The sequence below is a fragment of the Bos indicus x Bos taurus genome, chromosome 16, assembly GCF_003369695.1.
Source record: "Bos indicus x Bos taurus breed Angus x Brahman F1 hybrid chromosome 16, Bos_hybrid_MaternalHap_v2.0, whole genome shotgun sequence".
In the NCBI taxonomy this organism is placed as follows: Eukaryota; Metazoa; Chordata; class Mammalia; order Artiodactyla; family Bovidae; genus Bos; species Bos indicus x Bos taurus.
Window position 1 is genome coordinate 35,437,060 of NC_040091.1, and position 6,595 is coordinate 35,443,654.

Sequence of the window (6,595 nt, forward strand, 5' to 3'; positions counted from 1 at the left end):
ATCAAGAAGCTTCCATCAGCCTCTCATCCTTCTCCATCAGAGGGCAGACAGAATGAAAACCACAAACACAGAAAACTAACCAATCTGATCACATGGACCACAGCCTTGTCTAACTCGATGAAACTGTGAACCATGCCATGTAGGGCCACACAAGATGGATGGGTCATAGAGGAGAGTTCTGACAAAATGTGGTCCACTGGAGAAGTGAATGGCAAACCACTTCAATATTCTTGCTTTGAGAACCCCATGAACAGTATGAAAAGGCAGAAAGATACGACACTGAAAAATTATCTCCCCAGGTTGGTAGGTGCCCAATATGCTATGGGAGATACGTGGAGAAATAACTCTAGAAAGAATGAAGAGACAGAGCCAAAGCAAAAACAACACCCAGTTGTGGATGTGACGGGTGATCGAAATAAAGTCCAATGCTGTAAAGAGCAATATTGCATACAAACCTGGAATGATAGGCCCACGAATCAAGGCAAATTGAAAGAGGTCAAACAGGAGATGACAAGAGTGAACATCGACATTTTAGGAATCAGCAAACCAAAATGGACAGGAATGGGTGAATTTAACTCAGATGACCATTATATCTACTACTGTGGGCAAGAATCCCTTAGAAGAAATGGAGTAGCCATCATAGTCAACAAAAGAGTCCAAAATGCAGTATTTGGATGCAATCTCAAAAACGACAGAATGATCTGTTTGTTTCCAAGGCAAACCATTCAATATCACAGTGATCCAAGCCTGTGCCCCAACCAGTAATGCTGAAGAAGCTGAAGTTGAATGGTTCTATGAAGACCTACAAGACCTTCTAGAACTAACACCCAAAAAAGATGTCCTTTTCATTATAGGGGACTGGAATGCAAAAGCAGGAAGACAAGAGATACCTGGAGTAACAGGCGAATTTGGCCATGGAGTACAAAATGAAGCAGGTCAAAGGCTAACAGAGTTTTGCCAAGAGAATGCACTGGTCATAGCAAACACCCTCTTCCAACAACATAAGAGAAGACTCTACACATGGACATAACCAGTTGGTCAATACCGAAATCAGATTGCTTATATTCTTTGCAGCCAAAGATGCAAAAGCTCTATACAGTCAGCAAAAACAAGATTGGGAGCTGACTGTGGCTCAGATCATGCACTCCTTATTGCCAAATTCAGACTTATATTGAAGAAAATAGGGAAAACCACTAGTTCATTCAGGTATGACCTAAATCAAATTCCTTATGATTATACAGTGGCAGTGACAAATAGATTTAAGAGATTAGATCTGATAGAATGCCTGAAGAACTATGGATGGAGGTTCATGACATTATACAGGAGGCAGTGATCAAGACCATCCCTAAGGGGAAAAAAAATGCGAAAATTCAAAATGGTTGTCTGAGGAGACCTTACAAATAGCTGAGAACAGAAAAGATGTGAAATGAAAAGGAGAAAAGGAAAGATAAATCCATTTGAAAGCAGAGTTCTAAAGAATAGCAAGGAGAGATACGAAAGCCTTCCTCAGGGATCAATGCAAAGAAATAGACGAAAACAATAGAATGGGAAGGATTAGAGATCTCTTCAAGAAAATTAGAGATATCAAGGGAACATTTCATGCAAAGATGGGCACAATAAAGGACAGGAATTGTATCGACTTAACAGAAGCAGAAGATATTAAAAAGAGGTGGCAAGAATACACAGAAGAACTATACAAAAAAGATCTTCATGACCCAGATAATCACGATGGTGTGATCACTCACGTAGAGCCAGGCATCCTGGAATGCGAAATCAAGTGGGCCTTAGGAAGCATCACTATGAACAAAGCTAGTGGAAGTGATAGAATTCCAGTTGAGCTATTTCAAATACTAAAAGATGATGCTGTGAAAGTGATGCACTCAATATGCCAGCAAATTTGGAAAACTTAGAAGTGGTCACAGGACTGGAAAAGGTCAGCTTTCATTCAAATCCCAAAGAAAGGCAATGCCAAAGAATGCTCAAACTACAGCACAATTGCACTCATCTCACATGCTAGCAAAGTAATGCTCAATATTCTCCAAGTGAGACTTCAACAGTATGTGAACCACGAACTTCCAGATGTTCAAGCTGGTTTTAGAAAAGGCAGAGCAGCCAAAAATCAAATTGCCAACATCTGCTGGATCATTGAAAAAGCAAGAGAGTTGCAGAAAAACATCTACTTCTGCTTTATTGACTATGCCAAAGCCTTTCACTGTGTGGATCACAACAAACTGGAAAATTCTGAAAGAGATGGGAATATCAGACCTCTTGACCTGCTTTCTGAGAAATTTGTATGCAGGTCAAGAAGCAACAGAACTGGACATGGAACAAAAAACTGGTTCCAAATTGGGAAAGGTGTACATCAAGGCTATATATTGTCACCCTGCTTATTTAACTTATATGCAGAGTACATCATGCAAAATGCTGGGCTTGATGAAGCACAGCTGGAATCAAGATTGCTGGGAGAAATATCAATAACCTCAGATATGCAGATGACACCACCCTTATGGCAGAAAGTGTGCAAGAACTAAAGAGCCTATTGGTGAAAGTGAAAGAGGAGAGTGAAAAAGTTAGCTTAAAACTCAACATTCAGAAAACTAAGATCATGGCGCCCAATCCCATCACTTCATGGCAAATAAATGGGAAAACAATGGAAACAGTGAGAGGCTTTATTTTGGGGGGCTCCCAAATCACTGCAGATGGTGACTGCAGCCATGAAATTAAAAGATGCTTACTCCTTGGAAGGAAAGTTATGACCAACCTACACAGCATATTAAAACACAGAGACATTACTTTGCCAACAAGGGTCCATCTAGTCAAAGCTATGGTTTTTCCAGTAGTCATGTATGGTTGTGAGAATTGGACTATAAAGAAAGATGAATGCCAAAGAATTGATGCTTTTGAACTGTGGTGTTGGAGAAGACTCTCAAGAGTCCCTTTGGACTGCAACGAGATCCAAACAGTCTATCCTAAAGGAAATCAGTCCTGAATATTCATTGGAAGGACTGATGCTGAAGCTGAAACTCCAAGACTTTGGCCACCTGATGCGAGGAACTGCCTCATTGGAAAAGACCCTGATGCTGGGAAAGATTGAAGGTGGAAGAAGAAGGGGACAAAGGAGGATGAGATGATTGGATGGCATCACCGACTCTGTGGACATGAGTTTGAGCAAGGTCCAGGAGTTGGTGTTGGATGGGGAAGCCTGGTTTGCTGCAGTCTGAGGGGATGCAAAGAGTCAGACATGACTGAGCGACTGAACTCAACACCCCCTCCCCTGTCCTTGGAATGTACATTTGGACCACTGTTTCCACAGTGGGAGCTATTTCAAAGACTCAGCCTTCAGAGAGTAATGTGGCTGTTGAGACCATCTGGACCAGACATGTCAATGAACCCAGTTAAGTCCTCTATATAAATTTTAAAATTCTGGCAGGTGTGGAGATCTACTCCTCTTTCAGCCACCCAAGATAAGCCTTGCATTTAAGTTCCCTTGCTTATTAAGATTTCCACCTACCAATCTGGAGTGGTCTGCTTCTTTCTTCAGTTTTTTCCCTCCGAGTACTGGGCCAGTTTTGAATTTCACTGGAGGAACCCCAGCATCAGAAATTAACCCAATCACTCATGAGACCATGATGCATGATAGAGATGGTGTTATAAATACGTGGGAGAAAGGAAGTTGATTTCAAACACTTTTGGTCATAATCCACAGAAAGAAATAAAGTTTATTTCATAGCCAGTACCCACCTAGTGTTACAAGCTGGAATCAAAGTGGAAGAAACATCAACAACCTCAGATATGCGGATGATACCACCCTAATGGCAGAAAGTGAACAGGAACTAAAGAATCTATTAATGAGGGTGAAGGAGGAGAATGAAAAAGCCAGCTTAAAACTAAATATTTAAAAAACTAAGATCCAGCCCCATTACATCACACCAAATAGAAGGGGAAAACATGGAAGCAGTGACAGGTTTCCTCTTCTTGGACTCTCAAATCACTGTGGATGGCAACTGCAGGCATGAAATCAGAAGACAATTGCTTCTGGCAGGAAAACTATGGCAAACCTAGACAGTGTGTTGAAGCGTAGAGAAATTACTCTTCTGACAAAGGTCCATATAGTCAAGGCTATGCTCTTCCCAGTGGTCAAATACAGTTGTGAAAGGTGGACCATAAAGAAGGCAGAGCACCAAAGAATTGATGCCTTCTAACTGCGGTGCTGGAGAAGACTCTTGAGAGTCCCATGGACAGCAAGGAGATCAAACCAGTCAATCTTAAAGGAAATAAACTCTGAATACTCACTGGGAGGACTAACGCTGAAGCTGAAGTTCCAGTGTTTTGGCCACCTGACGTGAACAGTTGACTCATTGAAAAAGTCCCTGCTGCTGGAAAAGATTGAAGGCAGAAGAAAAGGAGGGCATCAGAGGATGAGATGGCTGGGTGGCATCACCGATGCAATGGACATAAACTTGAGGAAACTCTGGTAGATGGTGAGAGACAGGGAAGCTGCAGTCCATGGGGTCGCAAAGAGTTGAACATGACTGGGCAGCTGAACAACAACCATTCACCCAATGTATACTTATATCTGTATGGTTGTGAAGCATATTTTACCCTTACTATATACAGTGTAGCCTATTATTTTCTATATTCTTTCATTTTTGAAAAAATGGTGACTTGGGCCCACTAAATTGTTTTCATGTCTCATTAGTAGACTCTGAAAAATATTCAGTTCAGTCGCTCAGTCGTGTCCGACTCTTTGCGACCCATGAATTGCAGCATGCCAGTCCTCCCTGTCCATCACCAACTCCCGGAGTTCACTGAGGTTAACTAATAAATGTACAGGGGAAAATGAACTTTCTGTATTGAAAAATACAGAACTATATCCCCATTTCACATTATATTTTGAACCAGATTCCAGAGAGATTGTGACTAAATGTGAACAATCTTTCATATCAAAACATACAGGTATGATGAAAATATTTTTAAGTTGCCAAAGAAAAAATGACAAAGGAAAATATTGATTAGTTTGACAACCTCAATTTAAAAATTCTCTATTACTGGGAAAATATGCAGAATTAGTATCCAGAATATTAAATGAATTCTTAAAATCAACAAGAAAAATCTAACAGTTAAATAGGAAAATGTGCAAAAAAAATCAATGGACAATTCACATAAAAGGGAGTTTAGAAGGCAAACGAATGTTAAGAATGCTCATGCTGCTGCTAAGTCGCTTTAGTCGTGTCCGACTCTGTGCGACCCCAGAGATGGCATACTTCCTGCTAATCAGAGAAATGCAAGTTAAAACAATAAGACCCTGTTTCATAAGCATCAAACTTGAAAAAAACATAAACTGATAATACTAACTTTTGGGAGGATAGGTAGAAATAAGAATTCTCATACTCTGCTATCGGAAGGAAATAATGAAGCACGCATGATAAAAATATATACATATCAACTGTAGGATGCTTGCCTCTATTGAGAAAGGACAAGCAATAAGATGGAGAAAGATACTAAAGAGATTGTAGTGTATTAGTTTTTTAAATATCTAGAGGAGATAACACACACTGTTCTTAATTCTGAGTAGCAAGTACATTGGTATTTGTCGCTTTATTCTCTATACTTCTTAAAAAAAAAAAAAAACTTCTATTTTTTAAAAGAGAAAAGATATGGAAAGACACAATTATGAAATTTACTTTTCCTTCCACTGAAGGCATAAGCCAGTGTATAGTCATTAGCCACCACACAAATGCTCCAGGGGCCTTATTCCTGTAAAAGCTGTCATGAAGCTCCTTAACTGGAGTGGTAGGTGCTGATTCTGACAAGCACTCTCCCCCTTTAAGGTTGAGAGCCATGTTTCTGCACTCTGATTAGGTTGGGAGGAGAGCGAGGACCTTCAGAACTCATGTTTGGAAAATCTCAACTCTTTAGAGGTTCTCAAAGTTGAGCAGGGGCAGAGTGGGGAGAGATGTATCAGAATCACCAGGCGTTTGATAATTGCACATGCAGGTTAAGAATTCCTTCTCTAAGCTGACTTTTTCCATTTCTACTTTAATTTCATTGCATTTCTGTTATGTTCATAGTATCCAGTCTTGGTATATTTGAATCAAATCAACTTCTGATAATGAGCTTAGTTATTATTTATTGAACTTTTGTGCCAGATGCTGTAGTCAATTCTGGAGGCATAAAAATGAGCAAGAATTCCAACTATTCTAAGGAACTTATAGTCTATTTGAAAGAGAAGCCTAGAGTGTAGGGTAACTTCTTAAGTAGGTTAGTTAATCATATTAATGCTTTAATTATGGACAATTTCACACTGTGTTTTGATTCTTATGACAGGTGCTGTGATTATCCTTCAGAGCATCAACAGCAAAATCAACATTCCACCATGAAATCTTTCAATCTTTAATATAATCTTTGCCCAGCTCAGTGAATCTAGAGGTTGTATGCAGCTGGCTATAAGCTTTCAGAATTTTCCTTGGAAAGATTGAGTTTGGCTTGAAGCAAACGTCTTCAGATTTTCGGACTCCACCAGGACTGCTGTGTTTAGTTAAGTATTTTGTAAACTGTACAAGAATGTGCAGATGAGGAGAGAAGAGGAAGCTGA